This window comes from Bacillus rossius (genome assembly GCF_032445375.1).
Source record: "Bacillus rossius redtenbacheri isolate Brsri chromosome 9 unlocalized genomic scaffold, Brsri_v3 Brsri_v3_scf9_2, whole genome shotgun sequence".
NCBI lineage: Eukaryota > Metazoa > Arthropoda > Insecta > Phasmatodea > Bacillidae > Bacillus > Bacillus rossius.
In genome coordinates, this window is record NW_026962013.1 from 9,162,924 (window position 1) to 9,184,122 (window position 21,199).

The window sequence follows — 21,199 nt, forward strand, 5'->3', positions numbered from 1 at the left end:
ATTGTGTGATACATCCCAGTAATTTCGAATAAGTTTTAAACCTTGACAGGTACAAAGGTTCATGTGAATGAATGAATGATTGTAAAAGGATGTTTCCAAATTTAAATAACACAGTTTTTGAAATACCAAGATGGCATAAGCGGAGCCGTCAGCCAGGGCCCCCACATGGCCGGTGCTACGGCAACGGGGCCCGTGGGTCTAGGGGGCCTGCGAAGGAAAGGAAAAAAAACTTAAAACAAAACAGTAGACAATCTTAAATAAATCATAGAAAATAATTAAACAGTTAGGCCTAAATTTAGTTACCGATGAAATATTACACCAGAGTAGTAATATTATTCGGAATATGCTGTGCGTGCAGAACGCGTCTGAATCTACAACTGTGAGTAACAAAACCACCACCAATTGGACGTGACACCATGTTGACGGTGCAGAACACTTACACTCATTTGTTTGCCATTATTCAAAATAAATTTACGTTGACAATCGAAACACTGACTTGAAACTAGTTTTAATGTGTTTTAGAAATAATTGTGAAAATGTTTAAAAAAAATAACAAAAAATATACATAAAGGAAAAAAAACATTTATTTAATCTCTGTTATAAAAAAGGGGGGGGGGGTATCATGACTTCTAGCAACGGGGCCCACAGGATGATGTGGGGGGGTCTGCCGTCAGCTCTAGTGTCTGCGGCAGTGTGTGCAGGATCTGGTGGATCAGCAGCGTGGCTGTCTGGCGGAGGGAATGGAGGTCAGTAGGTCCGTCCTGGGATCCAGGCCGAGGGAGAAGGGGGGAGGCGACACTCCCTCCCGCTCCCCTCCGCATCGTCTCTTCCTCACTTCCTGGACTGGAGACCCCCTGAAGAAAATCGTTCAGGGACTTCATAAAGAAAATTATCAGGGGGGGGGGGGGTGTCCATTCTTTCTTTTACACTTTTCAACCGAGTAGGTTTACATGAAATCTGCATTTAAGTGGTCAAACTACACGAGTTTAAGATCTGCGAAAGTTCAAGACTCGCCTATATATATTTATGTGTGTGTGTGTATTTATGGATTTGGTGAGCTTCTAATACTTTCCCCCACAAAGCTACCAGAAGACGTTACATCGCCCCACTCCCGCCCCCCCTTTTTTTTTTAACCCCCAATCCCTTACAAATCACCCGGACTAGTTAAGGTTATGTTAAAAAATAAAAACAACAATTCGCAAATCGACCCTGGGTCAGATCGGGAACATAACATCTCGGAGCGGGAGCGTACGGTGGAATTTCATATCGCTGAAAGCATCATGAAATAATGTTGTATACATTTTTCGAATAACTGTTCGTATGTAGCCTTCGTCTTGAAACTTTTATTTTATTTTTTAGAATCAACGTGAATAAAAATTTATATTTTCCCAAAAAAAAAAAAAAAATAGAAACCTAAGTTCTTCGTGGTTTTGGTAAAACCTAATTTTTATGGATTTATAAATCAAGTACTCAAGACAAAGGATACGTACGAACATTTATTCCAAAACACTACCACGTGATTTAATGCTTCCAATACATACCGGGACCTACATAAATATTTGATTTTTGAGTTCATAAAAAAATCGGGGTTTGTAGCATCACTACACTTATCTTTTTTTTTCTTTTTTTTTTCGTGAAAACGTCTCTCGTAGATCATCAGGCATAATTTAAGAGGAAAGAAATGGAACTCCTGTTAATCTTAAAATGGTATTTTACGTTTTATCAAGTGTAAACGACGTACACATCGTGTAAGGCGTGGCGCGCACTCCCATCACGTACGCACCGACCGATAACCGTAGTAGATCGCTGGAAGTAGACCACTCCTCGGGTATGTTCCGCTGATCCGGCGCGGTGTCAAAACAACGCTCTTCGCTCCACGACATCGCGTGCTGTCGAGCGTGAACGACGTCCCGACGCGGGGCCCCTGTTCGCGTCCAGGGGCCCTCCGCGGTGGAGTCGCCAGCCGAACGATCGAACACTGATCAGTCACTCGTGATGTCGTGTTAGTAATAAAACGGCTGGGTCGACCAGATACCGCAGCCCGGCCTGCGCCGTTGATTCCCGCACGTAGTCGCTCAGGTAGGTTGATTCATATTGTTACGAAGAGTGAGCAAGGCCGCGACACGTGCAGGTGCAGAGCTGGCTGGCGACCGCCGCAACATGAGATGCGCCGCGCGCACCTGGAAGATTACAAGGATTGTCGCTTTCCCCCCCCCCCCCCCCCTCCTTCTCTCCGCTCCCCGCGAGGCGCTGATAGCTAAGACACCTGACACCTCACAGCTGCGGAGTCCCCGCGCGCCACCTTGTAAGCTGCCGACACGTGTTTCGAGAGATTTCTGCCGTCGGGTCGGCGCGGAATGACGCGACTGGCCCCAGCCGCGCTCGAGAGTTCTGGAAGGCGGATTTGGCCTATATATGTGCCCGGGACGCCGGCCTAGGAGAGTTCAGTCGGGATTTCTCCCGCGACGGAGTTTTCGGGACGATATTGACGTGGGTGCGGCAGAGTGGCGAAGTCCTTGGACAAAGGTTCCAGGGCAGGGAGTGAGTGGAGTCGGGAGTTTTCACGCGGCGGATTTTCCGGGCGATAGAGCGGCGAAGTCCCTGGACGAAGGTAACATGGCAGAGAGTTCAGTTCCGGGAGATAGTGTCGCGGGCGCGGCGGAGTCCCGAGCGAGGCGTCGAGCGGATCCTCGGCGAAGGCAAGTGCGTCGGCGGCGACGGAGATCCACGAAGGGTGCTGCGGCGAGAGTTGCGCCAGAGGTGCGGCCCAGCGAGGTGTGTGTGGATTGTAAGAAACGAGTGACTTTTGAAGCAACATTATATTTAAGTGCAATTGATTATTTGTCATTTTAGAAGATTATTTGTAAGTGACATAAGTAGTGGCCATCAATAAAATTGTGTGGTAAAAATCTTTTAATTGGGCTATCCTTTACGAACCCCCGTAAATCGTAACAATATTAAAGGCGTAATTGTCGTGGAGTGATGTGCGAAGAAAGGTATTTGCCAGCACTTAAAATTGCATGCTAGTTACAATTTGATTGTTGCGTTCCTCATTAATTACCATTATTTTTTTTCACAGGAAACTAGATGGGCCAGAAATAACGAAAATAAAGGAATCGGCGCGGGCGGGGTCCTTAGAGCTGCCCTTGCCAGGAAAATAACAGTTCTCATGACGGAGAGAAACATAACGGGAATATCGGGAGAAACCCCACCAGGTAATGGGCAATATCCGTCACGTGAAGCGCGTAGCTGAAGGAGCCCTCCGCCTCCAGCACGCACACACGCACGGTCAGTCTGGTCTGTGCAAGGACGGTGGACTGATCAGTCTGAACTGATGGTCTGACTAACTGATCCATCAAATCGGGCTGTGGTCTCGGGAGTCCCTCAGTCGTGAGTGATAACAGCGTCCCGCCAGGCCGAAGTGACAGTCCAGACAATAAGTCCAGCAGCTGAAGGTAGTAGCAGACATCTTTGTTTATATTCTTTGTGTTTTGTTTTTTTAAGTGAAAACTTCTTTAGCCGCGTTGAGCGATTTTTGGTATGGGCAAAACATATGGGTTCGCGTCACCGACATGCTAGTGACGTGTTGCGCCAGACTGACGAATCGCAGCGGCCTGTGTACAAGTATACGCATATATACACTAATACATTGTATATACTCGACTGTATCATGTGCGTGTTGGACTCTTTTTTTGGATGGGTAAAATCTTGTGAGTTCGTATCACCGACATGCTGTAGTAGCAGTAAGTGAAGTTAATTTGACCACGTGAATACATGACCTAGGTCTGACATCACTGGTAAGTCATAGCTAGGTAATGAAATGTTACATACCACTGACATCTTTTGTGACTAAAAAATGATGTAAGGATAAATGACATCATGCTGACATCGTACTGATATAATACCAAAATCATTTTCTTACGTACATTTGACGTAGAATGATGTCATATTACACATTTAAAAACAAAGTTTTAAGTTTTCACTTCTGTTGACAGTCCCCATGACTGGCTTTTTTATCCCGTTGACAAACTAAAATGCAACTGCAAAATTTCTTCCATATTCTACAGTAAAACCGTACATCCAACATCAACAGCTACCACAATGCTGGTCGTGTGTGGGAGAAGACTTCAGTTACAACTGAGCAGCCCGGACCGGGAGCTAGACTGAGCGTGTGTGGGGGCCTTCAAGGCATGGGGACTTCGTGCTTTGTCGTGATTGCACGACTGGCCAAGTCTAATGTGCAGCTGGTTGAGAGGTCAGGCTGCAAGCACGCAAAGCGAAAAGAAAAATTAATTGTTTTCATTCTCTCCTTTGTGGAGGAGGGAGGAAGGGGGAATAGAAAGAAGAGTTAAACATCGCTGTGCGTTAATATTTTATTTTTTTATTATTATTTTTTCTCTCTCCCCGTTTACGAGCCGCGTGTCGACGTAACAAACGAGCGTCTGAAGTTTTTACAACCGCTGCCTTTTGCTTTCCTTTTCAGTCGCGGCGCGGTTGGTCGTTGAGAGGGTGGTTGGGAGGGGGGGGGGGAGTGGTTGCGGAAGGTCGGAGTCCCGCGGGGGAGCAGGCGGCGAACCAGTCCGGTTGATCGGACGCGGTCCATCGCCTTGGGCCTTTTTTTTTTTTGTCATTATTATTATGGCCGAGCGGCCGCCATAGCTCCGCCGCCGTAACAGAACAATGGCTGCCGGCGGGGCCAGTCTGCAGGGTTGTTGGACGAGGGAAGCCTACAACTCACGTAGTTTCGGTTCCCTGCAAGAATTTCCGAAGTTTTGCGTTTTGGTATTAACGCCACTTCAGCCGCTAAATCAGAAGTCTGTTAGGCCTACTAACGTGATGATTTTGTAAAAAAAAGTCTCTCTCTCTAGCTAATGAAACCAAAAAAATTGTTTATATGAATGCTGTTTGTTCATTGGAGGCTGAGCATCTCTAATCACGCGCCAGTCTGGCTCAGTCTCTTCTATCGCCAGCGCCGCATTTCCGAGCGCGAGCGGTCTGGTGTGTTTCCGGCTGCGTTTCGCGCAGTCTGCTTCCACTTTCTTTTTTTTTTTTCATCTACTGTTTTTATATTTATATAGATATATACTTTGCTGCGTTATAGTAAAATAGTTTCGCTACAGCGACAAAATTCGCGGTGGTTGTAGAACGTTGTTCAATTTACACATATAATCCAGACGCTCGGTGCTCTCAGTCCTGGGTACTTTCTCTATTCCCACCTTCAAAGACAGTGAGTCGTACCGTGTTGTCAACTTATTTTGGTCGTGGCGAAGCTGCGGCCGAGAAGGTTTTTGTTCGGTCGGATTCAGACCCAGCCCGTACACCCGCCGCTGAGGCTCGTCTAGTAGAGTACCTTTGAATATATATACTGTATAGAAGTCGCCAGCCCAGGTTAAAATTTCTAATACGGTTTGAGGTAGTTGTTTAATTCACCGCCCGCAATCGCCACACATCTCTAGGGCATCGACTTGTGGTGGTCCCTAGCGGACAAGTGTCGAACTCTTCAAACACCCCTCCCGTTGAACGACCTCAAGCTGCAGTGAATGATTGTGGGGGGGGGGGGGGGGTGCGGGGAATGACAGCGGGCGACAGTGCTGCGCTCTAACGTGTAAATAACAACTAAGACGATACAGGGCGTTACGGCAGCGCACTGCAGCGGTGAAGTTCCCAAGCTGCTCATCATACGCTCTTGAAAAACGTAGAGTAAATCCTATCCACTCGCGACTTCTATACAGTATATATATTCAAAGCTAGTACCCGGTGCCCGCGTTTCCCCGCCGAGGGCGACGGCAAGTCTTCCGGACGGGAAGCCTACAACTCACGTAGTTTCGGTTCCCTGCAAGAATTTCCGAAGATTTCCGAAGTTTTGCGTTTTGGTATAAACGCCACTTCAGCCGCTAAATCACAAGTTTCCAATGAAAACAAGCATGTTGTGACTAACCTAACCTAACCCTTCGATTTTTTTAATTTCAATTTTTGAGAGAAATCCGAAGTTGCACGAACGTGGTAGGGAACCGAAACTACGTGAGTTGTAGGCTTCCCCCTCCGGACGCCTCAGACGGCGGTGCGGTGACGTCAGAGCTTGCGCGCGTGCGCGGGGCTGAGCGGCATTCCACCGCCCTGAAGCCTTCTTTTCACAGACGAGAGAGCCAAACCCGAAGTTCGTGCTTTTTTTCCCGCATCTTTAATGTAGCTACCCTAACCAAATCAACCGTCCACGATGTTTTAAAAGTATTTATAATGTAGCTAACCTGACCTAATTGACCATTAGCGTCCTTTTATCAACACCGCCACATTTATTTACAATGAACAAAAAAAAACCGAAGATGCACGATCGTTCGTTTGGCTCTCTCGTCTGTGAAAAGAAGGCTTCCCGCACCGCCCTGCCTGGAAGGGGATGAGACAATGGCGCTTCCCCCCCCCCCTTCCTCCCTTCTAACTTTCAGGGAAAGGAAATATATATATATTGTAGTCAGGTGTTTTTCCCTTAAGATGAATTTGAAAGACTGTATTACTCATAAGTGATTCAAAACTAAAATATTTTTTATAAAGTGTATTTACACATATATTTACAAGTCGCCATTCGTCTTCCAAAATATTAAAAATTACTCCATACCCGCAAGTCTCCCCCCCCCCCCCTTTTTTTTTTTTTTTTTTTTTTTTTTTAGTAGCCGCGACAGGTAGGCTTGGCTGCGCTGTGACAGTATTGAATTTCACTGGGCAAACTTATTGTTTGGTGTATCTACAAAATTTAATATTTAACACACTAAAGAATTTAAACGTAGTGCTTTATATATATATGTGTGTGTGTGTGTGTGTGTGTGTATACTCTGACACTTCAAACGTTTCGTTTAATCTTTGAATATATATACTGTATAGAAGTCGCCAGCCCAGGTTAAAATTTCTAATACGGTTTTGAGGTAGTTGGTTAATTCACCGCCGCAATCGCCACCACCTCTAGGGCATCGACTTGTGGTGGTCCCTAGCGGACAAGTGTCGAACTCTTCAAACACCCCTACCCCCTCCCGTTTAACGAACTTGAGCTGCAGTGAATGATGGGTGGGGGGTGCGGGGAATGACAGCGGGCGACAGTGCTGCGCTCTAACGTGTAAATAACAACTAAGACGATACAGGGCGTTACGGCAGCGCACTGCAGCGGTGAAGTTCCCAAGCTGCTCATCATACACTTCTGAAAAAAGTAGAGTAAATCCTATCCATTCGCGACTTCTATACAGTATATATATTCAAAGCCGAAATAGAACTAAAATCATGAAATTTATCAGCATTTTAAGAAAACTTAACTCGGAACACAAAAATGTAATTTTTTTAACGTGTTGAATTATGTTAATGTAATTTGATCAGAATGAAGTTTGCGCCTAAATGGCTTGGGGGGGGAAAAAAAATTCTTGGTGCATTCTTACAACTAACTCATTTTTACAATCTTGGCGTAACTACATTTTTTAAAACACATCTACATTTAGCTATTTATTTCTATTCCGTATTTCTAGCGTTTCCCAACATACGATTATAAACATATTTTATTATAAAAAATTATATATATATATTTGAATAAGAATTTTAAATATTTTAATGTCATATATATTTAATAATACGCTATATTTATGAGTAAAATGAATTCATCAATGTAACACCGGGTGATTTTTTTTTAACGAACATTGGCTTAAAAATAAAAGTATAAAATGTTGTAATGAGTGAATTCGCAGGCGAGTAGCGAGTAGATAGAGTGAACTCGCTCAGAGAGAGCGACCGCTCAGAAGATCGTAGCGGGTCGGAAAATTCCCGAGCGCGGCTGCCCGGCGACAGCTGTGCCGGGAGAAAGTGGGTCAAGGTGGTTGGTTCGCCGCGCCGCCGCTAGATGGCACTGCAGTCGCCGGTCGCGCGCGCCGGCTTGCGTCACGGGCACAGCTGAAGACTTGAAGAGTCGTCCGTCAGTCGGAGCTCGGAGGTTTAGCATATCACGTAAGAGACGTTCATGGATTTATCTTGAATTTCTCTACTGATTCTTACACGAATGAATATATCTAAGTGGATAGTCGTTAATTTGTATGGACATCCTAAATATATAATATATAATAACAAATAACTGATATTTTGACGTGTCCACTGTGTGATACTTTTAAGATCAATAGGAAGAAAATAGGAAAGAAAAAAAAATTCATTTAAACGGCCTGGTGTACATTCGACTAATCGTGTACGAAACATGGACGTTTAAAAATGGAACAGATTACAAGACTAATGATTACATAATTGATTTTTTTTTTTTTTTTTTGCGTGTTGATCAACGATTTACAAATGAATTTTTCTAAGTCAGCCGATGTAAACAATGGAAAAATTTTGTTTACAGTCGGTTAAACAGATCCGCAGTATTGTTCAAATCATGTAACGTGAAGTTGTAGTTCGACGCTGAACTAATAACTACCTATCAAAAACGTCCTGCAATGAGAATCTGCTAGTAAATAGCAGAGTATTACGAGATATTTTAACTGTTAGCGCCATAAAAATTTGTGTACGAATAATTACATTGGAAAATAAGCCTTTAATGATGGGCTCAAAAATAAGTTTTAAAAAAAAACTGATTCAGTCAAAAATATAACATTTGGCGTAACCTCTACACTTCATAATTCTGCGAAATTAAGATACTCTTTTTCTTTGTAGTTGCACTTCAAATGCTGTGCAGTGAAGGGTGAATATTGAATATAAATTCATCCTTCCTCTTTTTTCTCTCCTGCAGTAACGCCTATCTAGTGACGATTCGCATGCGAGTTTGTTTTTATTTTTGCTCCTCTTCGCTGAACAGTATAGTATGCCACTGTCGAAATCAGGGGCGCACGGGATGAAGAAAGCGTGTAACAAAATCTTTTAGTGACTGCCACTAAGTCTCGAGCATAAAGCTGGACTCGACTCAACAATGCTCTGTCGCGTCCGTTCGTCCGTCTGTCATTCACGTGACCTCAAGCCAATCAGAAGGCCCTAAAAATTCGGTCCGTTCGTGCGTCAAAAGCTTCCCGGACGGATGAAATGAAACAAGTATAACCTCCAAAATGTTAGCAAGGTATTGCCAGAAACCGTAACAATCTTAAAAAATGTTTTGAAGCTTGTTTGTTTGTTTAGCTGCTTCCTTTAAATGATTTTAGTGTACGTTTGAACAATTTTAATTTTTAAGTGTAATGTTTGATAAAAATTTTGACCAAGAAGCGTAATTAATTACGTATTGTAAACTGAACGTATATTAATAAATATCAGAGCGGAAAAAAAAAGATTTTAATTATTTATAAGTGCTTAGTTTTCATGATCGTCAACAACGAGATAAATTTTCACCACTATTTAAGCCTTCTAGTCAGTTGGCAGGATAAAAATGTTAAAGTATCCGACGGACTGATGGGTATTTGTGAATCACCCGGCTTGACGGACGGAACTGATCATTTGAGTCCACCTTGGCGGCCAACTTTGTTATAGCTGTGGGAAATGTGTTTCGAGCTCGCGTGTTATGTGGCGCGGAGTATATAACTCACTCGAAGCATGTATTCTGCATGCATACGTTTGACCTACAGCCCGTCTGTCGCCTGGGCGCGCGGGAGTGGTAAAAACGCGGCGTCACTTCCTGGTTCGAGCCGAGAGCGAGTCAGGTCAGGGATGGGCCGCGCGTGGGAGTCCAAGTGGAGCAGGCCAGCCCGGTGCCTGCACCTCGCGGTCCTCCTGCGCCATCTTGTCGCTGCCGCCGCGCCGCCATCTTGTCGTCGCCGTCCGCGCGTGGCATACACCGGTCAAAAATAATCACGCGGTCAGACACACGTAATCGGGGGATATGACAATCAGGGGCGTAGCCGGGGGAGGAGGGGTTAGGGGTTCAACCCCTCCCCCCCTTAGCAATAAATCTTTAATTAATTTCTCATTCATCACTCAAATTTCATATTAAAATTATTAAAAATTTTACCATTACAATATATTTAAATTTAAGAACCGAAAACGGCTAAAATAGCACTATTTTACACCTTAAAATCCAAATTTTCCCGGGGGAGGACCCCCGGATCCACCGCTATAATACGGCGGGGGGGGGGGGGGGCCATGTTTCTTAACACCCCCCATACACAAATCCTGGCTACGCCACTGCTGACAATGTGTGTTTTTTCAGCAGCAGCCTCGTCAGGGGTGCATGTGTGTGTCGGTGAGGCGGGATGATAAGCGCGACGCTCGCTGGTGCTTCTAGCGCGGTTTCGCCTCTAAGCGCAAGGCTTTGAACTGACGCGCAGTCTTCTCGTAGTCACAGGACAACTGTGAATTTTGAGCGGTGACCGTAGCATTACATGGCCGAGAAATTAAGATAAAGGTGTAATGCGAGTCCCTTAAGTGTTTTCAAGAATCTGAACTGGTTTTTGTACGCCTAAAAATTACTCTGCAAAACATGCGTTTTAGCCATTTTAACTCTTCTAAATAAAATAAAAACTTAAAAAACTTTATCCGAAATCAAAAGTACTTTTCGGCCCTCAGACTACTCTTGAATGCTTTTCGTAAACAGACCACACTCGGATCTCTCGAGTAGTTTTGAAATCGCGTTGTTTTTCCTGAAGCTCTGCGCACCGTGTGTGTGCCCGGGTAGGCGGAGCCCTTAAAAAAGCAAGTGTCTAATTGGGCAGAATGCAACGCGCCCTGCAAACAGTAACATGACGCACGGTGTCATCTCAAAACTGTCCGTATCAGTTTTCGTGCAGGCGGCATCTATGTCTGTTGGTCCGTGGTGTGTGTCCCATCAGCTCCGCACAGCCCGTAGCAACCGGGCTGAGGAACATCGTGTGTGGGGTTACATACAGCAAATGGTGATACGTTCTGTTCTCCGATCTGCCGTGATTCAGGAATTCATTGTGGAACCCGATAACCGACGTGTTCTCGTCTGGAACGCAGAACAAACACACAACAACCCAGCTGTAGCCGCCTAGACTACGGCTGAGAAAGACAAGGCAGGGAGGGGGTTTTTACATTAAAACCCAACGACAGTGGGAAGCTGGTGCTTTAGCAAAGAAACATATAAATATGTAGAAGAACAAATTACTTTTATTCATAAATGCCTCTAGAGAGAAAATGGAACATATGACATACATTATATGACATAAGTACGGGTTATCAATTTATAATAGTCATGCGCTCCCGCGGGATGCGAAAACGAATAAATACAATCACTCATACAATTTAAAATAATGCAAGAATAAAACGGACATGGTGGCGAAGCGTTGGGAGTAGCAAACAAGTAATATGGGCCGCTAGGCTGAAAGCAAAATCGAGAAAGAAATTATAATGCGGCTTGACAAGAAGTGTCCAATGCCATCGTGACATGCCCATATACAACCGCAGAAATATTACGCAAAGCTACGGGCAGTACTCGGCGTGAGCAAAAGAAACTCAAATTCCAAAAAATGACCTGAAGGGTCCAACATTGATAGCTATTACGAAACATTACATTACATGGCAGAAATACAAAGGTGAAGGCGCGGCCACAACGCGCAGGCAAGAATAATACTTCATACTTAAAATAACGGAATGCTGCACAGTGCTGAACTGCTTCACAGCAATGATCTGGTATTAATCCTCTAATTATTTTGACCACTCTAATATCGTTAACAAGCTTGTATGCTTTGTTAGCTACACTCCGTAGCCACATGGTGAAAATTAGTTATCACTCCGCGTGCGTTACTTCAACTGTCGTAATTAATCACACCCGTCCAATAATGCCAACAATTGCTGAATGCTAGGTTCGATTCACTTTAAATATTGGCGACGAAACCTCCCTGTTCTCGCCTCGGTTCAAACACTCGAACGCGGCCCGACCCAAGACAAGGACAATAAAAGCTTCCTTATTTTATTTTCTCTCCGACGCCACGTCTTAAGTCACTTATCATGAACACAGCAGTTGTACGAACGCCTGCAGTGTGTTAGTATTCAAACTATGAAGTCACAAAGTTTATTATTACATAATAATATTATTCGCATGTACCAATTAAGAGAGATCAGAGGTTAATATTTATACTCATTTACTTAATTTGAGAAATAATAAACGCGTTTAATTGATATTCTCACAATATTTAACTTTGGGGATGTAAATTAGATCTTCATATGTTCCAGTTTTTAATCAGAAATGATCATTGTTAGTTTACTCAAACTTAAAATTTATCAAATATCATTATTCTTTTTTTATGTGTTTAAAAAAACATGCATATGGAGTTTTAAGGGTTTCATATTTTTCTAAGTTTGCAAAAAAAAAGTTTTTATTTATTTTTTTAATATATAAATTGTGTATTATCTAACCGTTTTCAAAGCGGTGTGTAGTATAAACAAACCACGTGACCCTGTATATGTTGTGTTGCAACGAACACCCATTGTCACACGATGCTTACAGCAGCAGTTGTTGCGTAAGAGTGAAAGGCCCTGCCAGCCACAAAGGCGAAAGACTCGCTAAGTGAAAGCGTGTAGGTCGACCTTGTGGTCATCTTCTCCGGTACAAGGCCAGACTGGACGCGCGATAACTCGCCTGCTCTGCTTCTGTAAACCCGGCGGGGTGAGCAGATTTCAGCGCTTCACAGAAAAGTAGGCGGGATGATAAAGCTAACCCCACACGATACACGTTTCCTCTAGCAGTTCTCACGCACCTATTTTCTGTTAGCGCGCCTGCTACCGTGTATAGGTAACATTGCAACACCCTTCCAAGGAGTCTGGCTCTGGGTATACAAGTTTTCATACCCGAAGTCTTAGCCAAAACCGTAACAGAATGTGTTCTATGTTCTGCTATACCTACGAGCGGAAGTCGCCAATATGGCGGACCCGCGTGTAGCTATACAAACACTTATATAGTCAATTTTGTAAATATTAGGAGACGTAACAAATAATGGTTTGCCGAATAAAACTTCATGATAGTAAAACTACCCTGGAATGTATTATTATTATAGAAATATTATTATTAAAATAATCATATATTGAAATAATCGCAAGTATTAAAATACGTAATGAAAAATGCATTAACTATTAATAACTCTTAGTCTCTACCTCATAGTAGGTATAGTAGTGGAACAGTGTGTGGCTGTGGTACTAGAAAAACAAAAGTTTTTTTTAATTTTTCTTTTATTTAAACTATATTTTAATTATTGTAAAAATAAAAATTAATGCATGACTTTTATTAGGGAACGAATGTCTATAAATTATTTTATGAATTAAAATTCACTTCATAGAAACTCACACCAACTTACCTATATGAAAATGTGAAATGATTTTCCTTCACTATAGATTTAAGTTTATTATGCGAACTGTGCGGGTTTCTTTGTCTCACTGGGTTACAAAAATTGTTATGTACAGTTTCTCAAAGTAATTAGTATAACAAATTAGTAATCAATTATCATAAATAAAATATGTGAATCGGTTGCATATTTTACTATTACAATTAAATTTGCACAATTAATACTGCGAATTAGCTAGATGAACGGTCTGATTAATGCAATAAGATATAAATAAACTACATTAAAGCAAATCAAATTTCTCTTTTGTCCTTTAAATGCTAGTTTTTGAAACTAACCTACCAATAAAAAATACAATTTCAAAATTGCTCTGTATTTTTTTTAATACTAAACCAATTTGTTATATTTTTTTGCGAGTGAAATATAGAAGATAAATATAAAAATATAATTCGCCAGGTTACATACTTTTTTAAAATAAACAGCTGCAATTTTTTTCTTTTAGTATAATGTTAAATTGACAACAACGTGTTTATCCTACCCCGATATTCTTGCTGTGGTCGGTATCTGCGTTGGTTGGTTTTCTGTTAACATTCTAGGAATCGTGTGTATGGAGTTAGTTATTTCTTCTCATCTGCTGTACAAACTTTTATGCACATTTTATACCCATGGGTACAACAGAAGGTATAGCAGAAAATGGGCATCATGTGAGAGGTTGGCTTAAGTGCCACGCTAATAGGGCAACAAAGTATGAGATTTGAGCGGTAACCATTAACATTATATGGCAGGTGCATTGCAAGTCCCTTGAGTGCTTTCAACAATCTGTAACGGATGTATCGTGCTTAAAAATTATTCTAAAAACACGCGTTGTCGCCATTCTCACCATCCTAATAATACAGGTTAGAAAATAAATACGGAAACTTAACTACTTATCTGACCTCAACGGAATTTAAAAAAAAAAAAAAAAAATGCTTTTTGTACAGTAACTCCTTTCGGATATCTTAAGCAGATTTTAAATAGCTTGGTTTTTTTTTTTCCTTCTGAATTTCTGCACGCCGTATGTATGCCCGGGCAGGCGGCGTCATTTACAGAGAAGAAAAAATTGGTTGTCTGTAAAGTCAGTTTACGGACGATAGTTTAACGTGCCAACGTCATAACAAAACGTTGAAATTATTGCATACTTTTATGAATAAAATTGAATATTTTTTATTGAATTATCACTATTTTGTATAGATACAAAGGAGGAGTGAAATGAAATCTACAATTTAATTGATAAATTTTCTTTTATTTGCACTCATTAATTCAAATATTTTTATTACTTAAACGAAAAGATTATTTTAACTATAACTTTTATACATGTTTGCTAAACTTGTTCCAATATGTGTTATTCGGTTAAATATAGGACGATGATAGGAAAAGTAGGAAACGAATGGGACTGTTTCAAGTTTAATGTGCCTCGAAAAAGTCAAATCGATGGTTGTTCCAATCGAGTGGAAGAGAGATAGATGCGGCGCAAGCGTACAATGAGCGTAACGGAACAATGTTTATAACGGGACACTTAAGTGCGTGCAGCCGGCGTTCATCGATTTATTAGACGTTGTTACGTCGAATAAGTTTAACTCTCAGAGCCTTACGGAAAGTATAACGATAAAGAAGAGAGTGGTATAACTGCATTGCTATTTGACGCAGTTATGTTGCACTTGCACTTATAAGACAACGAACAAAATTTATTTCTCAAGGCCTTGTGGCTGCGGATACGTCAATTGTACATTTATATGCATAATTCTAAAACCTCTTTTGTAAAATCACTCGACACTAAACTTTTAAATGTATATAAATTTGAAAATGCGAAAACTTAGGCCGCAGACAGCCTGGTGGGCGATAGAGCGATAAAGCAATCGCTAGCGACGAAAAAAATAAAAATTTAGACTAGTGGAAGTGTATGAAAGAGGCCAGCCACACTGACGTAGGGAGAAAAAACAAATAATGTGACTTATGAGCGATGATTGCTTCGAACTGTGCTCTTTTTTTTTTTCTTTCTGGCACGCGCTTGGCCTTGTAGAACGACCAAACAATACTCGGGTTTCTTGAGTTTGTGCTTCTGATGCATAGGCCCTTGAAGTCTTTCAAGCCTGCAATTTACAGCGTTGCACTTTTTTTATTATGGTTTAACGCAATAGATACTGAAATCAGATTGGTTTTAAATTAAAAAGGAGACCTTATAGAAAACACTACTCGCGTTTGTATTAGATGTGGAAAATAATAATGATTCCTACATATTAAAATTTTTAAAAAATATACAAAATTTTAGTTTAAAATTCTTGAAATGCGAATTACTGCCCTAAAACACACAGCATCACTGCCTGCAGCGTCGTTTGTGAGCTGACGTAGAACTACAACCAGTGTATTAAGTTTCATTTATAATGTATGAGTTTTGTTTTAAATAACTAACATTAAAATTTATAATATATATGTTGCTTCGCTTTAATTGGTAAATTGTAAGATTCGAGACGTTTAAAAATCCCTGTCATTTTAAAACAGCCTCGGCTACGCTATATTCCTAAGGTTAGCTGGAGAACCACAGGATCAAGTTGCAGCTGGTACCAAAAAAAAGTAGGGATGTCACTCGTTGAAAACTATCTCGACTATGCTATTTAAGCACAACATGGCGACGGCCGGGTCATTGCACAGGTTATCTAATTGAACATACAAACGGGGGGTTTTCAGAATTCAGTAGGAATTTTCAAATGCAGTTTATCAGGGTAAATGAAGGAATATCTCTCAGTGTTGAAAAACATAACTTTTGGAATTCTATTTTGAAGTGAAAACTTCTATAGGAAGGTTTGGATAGGGAGTAAATTCATGTAAGTCGTCATCGACATGGTCACGTGACGTCAGCTGTGAATGTATGTGTGTGTGTATGTATATATATATATATATATATATATATATATATATATATACACACATACATACTCATGGTGCGCGCGCAGCCAGTACACATAACCACCCTCCCTTTTTTTTCTATGCACATAACACATGTCGACAAGTAATGCACACGACATATACCAATACATATTTTATTAATACGCGTCTTCAGTCCCTGTACATCAGTGATGTGCATATGTGAATCGAATGTGTGTATGTAGTAAAATGTGAGTATAAAATATGTTAATATTCTCATATAGATATATAGTTTGAATAACGAAGAAACCGGAGTCTTTGTAGCAATATAACCTAAAAATTAAGAACATCATTATTTATTATTTTAATACCTACAATTACTATGCAATGCGTATTTTATAGTAATTTAGGAGTTATTTTACTAACGCGATAAAACAAATTTGTTGTGTGATAATATTTTTTTCGTAAAAATTGCGAAAAAGTCTCTGATTTTTATCAAATATTAATTTGGATATCCAAAAATAACAACTGTTTGTTTATAGTTTTAAATTTTCACTTCTTTCGGCAGTCCTCATGACTGCTTTGAATTTTTTTTTTTTTTTTTTTTCATGGGAAAGCCGCGGCTCTTACAATTTACGCTTTCATTTGGATTGGCCGAGAAGCGAACGTGCTGCCAGCACTGCAGCGAGAATTTCCCGATGGCGACCCCACAATAGCTCAGTTTATCGCGAATGCACTGTATTTACAGACAGTGGTTATCGCTCCGTCAACACGGATAGCAACAGAGCGATAGCGAATGGAAGGTAGAGAAAAACGATGAACGTCTCGTGTGAAAACCCAGCATTTGTAAAGTTATTTTGAAAAGTGATACGGGAGAAGTTAAGATCCACACATCGTCAGGTACATGCCCAAAAAAAATGCGCGTCGGTGCAACATTGGAATTTGGCTTTTGCGAAGCATAAAAAAAGGGATTTTTACCGCATTAATGTGGCTGGCCTAGCACAACCAACCCTTACCATAATTCACGATCTCTTAGACCTGCAGGGGAGAAAGCGTAATTCTGAAATGACAGAATTTTGACGTGTAACCAAGTTCGATTACATTTTAAATTTAGGTCTCAGAGTCGGTATCATAGTGGTTCGTAGCCAACTATAAAACTTTGAATGTTCCTTCGTGACGTGAGAAAAACATTTTATTTATTTATTTATTTTTTATGTTACCTACGTCCTTGTGGACCGTACGTAATACAAGTTGAAAAGATTTGTAGTCTGAGCGGGAGCTGCTCAGTAGATAAAAACGTTGGGCGGACAACAGCGCGTCGAGATATTAGCCAATGAGAGAGTTGACGCTGGCGAACCACGTGACGTCGCCTGTGTCGGAGAAAAGGAAGCACAACTTTTTATAGTTCAAGCGAGGATGCGCGCGAACAGTTGAGGTTGAAATGTTCATAGTGTTGCGAGGCTGCTAGAGATGAGGCTGACCGGCGCGCCAGTCTGCGGGATTCTTCGGGGAACCAACCCCCCTTCCCCTCTTTCCTGGAGCGGGCTTGATACAGGTACAAGGACCTTCTATTAGCAGCCGCTTGCTGCCAACCCCCTCCCCCCTCCCATTTCCCGACGCCCAGATCCTTTCCATGGAGTCCAGTTGCTTCTCTGTCTCTCTGGAGGGTTCGGCAGATTCCCAAAGACACGTCTGGAGAAGTGGCGTAACTAGGACGCCATTGTTCTTGCAGCTTCGAGTGTTGAGTCGGGGGACTCTTTGATGGCGTGACACTTTCGGAGGTCTACGAGACCTTTCCATGGCGGGACCTTTCCAGGCATGAAAGAGGGGCTGACCTATGAGCTAGAGCGAAGTGAAGAGGGCGTGAGTGATCCCCTTGGCGAGCGATAGCAGGCGACGAGAGACGGGCTTCCTGTGCGGAGATAGGAGCACCTGGGACGGTGTTGCAGCGCAGTGGACAAATGAGTATTGAGAGGCAGTGTGTTGTAACAGAGGTGCGTGGTAACAACTGTCGAGCCGAGCTCCAGTGGGGAGTAAATAGTGGACTCATTCAAGTGTAATTAGTTTGTGGACAGTCCTTCAGATTGTTGTACTATAGGAAATAGTGTCATTTGATAATAAATAAGAACTTAGTTAGTTGATTTGTCCTTTCCGGACATGTATGCACACTCGAAACAATAGTAACAACAATAGTAATAATATAACTAATACGTGTTATTTTTACTACTTGCAGGGACACTTATTTTAAGGATGTTTTGGAAGAAGTTTGTTGACAAAATAAAGTTTTCTTTGTTCGTCACTTTTTTCTGTTTGAACACACGCGTATTTACAGCTAAACGGACGAAGCGCCAGCAAGTAGCACGAATGTGCCGCTCGCAGCTAGTGATTACTCTTCGCTATATTGCAAAAAAAAAAAAAAAAGACAGATGACATTCGTCGACGCGCAATTGTGAAACACACAGTAGAACTGTCAAAACTGATGAAAAGCGTGTGCCTTTGTGAACACACGCCCGTGCTCATGTCATTGTTTTCCATCAGCAAAATTCCACAGTTACGTCGACAATCCAATGGCAGTCCCGTGCGCAGAATACAAAGAGTCGGTGTGTTAGTGCACGTTGTGTACGCGCGCACGCGGTCGATGTTTAGCGGTCGCGTAGTAGCTTCCCACGCACGCGCATGCGCTGTCGCTCGCCGGACCGCGAGATTGGAAAAACACGTCACGTTTCGCCCTGCAGTTCCCTCGGCTCCCAGCTGGGCTGCGCTGTCCGCGCATGCGCCGTGGTGCGCTGTGATGTGGGCGGAGCCAGTTGTCACACGGCGGGCAGCGGGGAGCGGAGACGGACGTGTTGTGCGACAACGGACAATCGCGTCTCGCTTCCCCCCGACGGATCGCAGCCCCCAAACGGGAATCGTTTTCACAGACGAGAAAGCCAAACGCCAAATCGTGCATCTTCGGTTTTTTTTTGTTCATTGTAAAAAAATATGGCGGTGTTGATAAAAGGATAAGTACTAATGGTCAATTAGGTTAGGTTAGCTACACTATAAATACTTTAAAACATTGTGGACGGTTGATTTGGTTAGGATAGTTACATTAAAGATACGGAAAAAAGCATGAACTTCGGGGAACTTAGCGTTTTGGCTCTCTCGTCTGTGAAAAGAAGGCTTCCCCCCCCCCCCCCAAGCCATGGCCCCCACATTCGATTACGGGCCCTGGACCTAGGATCGGAGACAACCCCCCCCCTCCCAGCACACACACACACATACACACACAATTTCACAGTTACGCGCTACATTATAATTTCATGGTTATTTCTTACCTACACTCTTTTTGGAATGTTATTTAACCCGAAAATACAGGGTATAATTATGGTTACTATATTATATAAGTCCAAACTAAGCTTTCTTTATAAGATTATTTTACTTTAAAATAACCACAGCAAGTATTTATATTTATTTCACACACTAAGATAACAATGAAAATAGTTACAGAAAAATAAAATTAGATGTAGTTGTGTAAAATTTTCATTGGATTTTAAAAAAAATCAATTTTTTTTTAGTTTGTAAAAATTATAATAGTTAAACTTTTAAAAATAAACGGAACTGGGCCCATGTCTCAAGCACAATAACTCAATTATAGCTATATTACTAGTAGTGAATTAAAAAAAATATATAATTTATGTGTGGTTAAAGCACATAGTTTCTCAGATAACGACTTACCTTCAGAATAGTTACCGGGGGAATGAAGAAACCCCTTTCTGAAGTTAAAAAAAAAAAAAAAAAAAAAAACAAGGAGAATGGCCCCGTATTTAGAAGAAGAAAAATTGTAACTGATACTCATAAACTATTGTTCCAATTAGACGCGTTGTGAAAAAAGGATGAGTGAATTTTTACGATGCGCGCGCAGCCGGAAACATAAATTGACAGATCAAAAAATTCTACATACAAATAAAAAATACATATGTGCTTTTAAATCATATACTTAAATGATTTACATTAAATACTGATCCAAATAATTAAAAACATTTGTATGTTGTGAATGACAGTGATCGGAATTGTGTTTAAAAACTTTTTTCAAGTGTATTATATAAGTTCCCGTATGTGTACTTTTATTTGAATTATAAATTATAACTTTATTATTTAATAAATTATTGAAATTAATAAATTAGAATGAAAATTTACCATAAATTCTCAAAATACTACATGACCTACATACATTGCTTGTTGAATTCTTCGTAGTATTGAACCCGACGAGTATAATATTTATACAAATAATGATGACAGCAACAGTAATAACCCAACATCATATGTAGTTTTGTTTTGGCTCATTTATATTTGTGTTGAAAAGGTTTGTTTCCAAACAACACCCCGACCATATCCCACACAAAAATAATTTTCTAGCTTTTGGCCATGGTAATACATGAGTATTGAGTTATGAAGTGTTTGGTTAAACTGAATCAGAAAAGAGACAGGCAATGGTTTTTCATCGATATACATAAGAAACATTTTAACTATAAACAGTAAAATATATTTGCGAAGTACGCTGGTTACGAATCATCCAGGGATCTTCGTAAATTTATGGATACTAGGTTCACTTGCTTTAAAACATAAATCCACAAGAATAAACTTGGTACACAAGAAAAACATTCGAAAGCTGATTAGGACTGTTGTAAAAACACGCATATTTCTTATACGTTAGTGTATCCATTTAAACAGAACTCGGAAGTAGAAATACGGAGTTGTTTCTACAATACCGTTATCCGTAAATTGAGAAAATATATATTTTTTTTAATCTTTGTTGAATAGCCCGTAATTTTACTGTATTTTCTAACAGTGAACAGTTGAAAGTATTTAATTTTTTTTTTCTTTCTGAGGTTCGGACATTCTGTAATCAGACACCAATCAGGTTTTTTTTGATGTGACAACGTCTAATAAATCGATGAACGCCGGCTGCACGCACGACAAAGTGTCCCGTTACGCACATTGTTCCGTTACGATGTGTCCCGTTACGCTCATTGTTCCGTTACGCTGTGTTCCGTTACGCTGTGTTCCGTTACGCTGTGTTC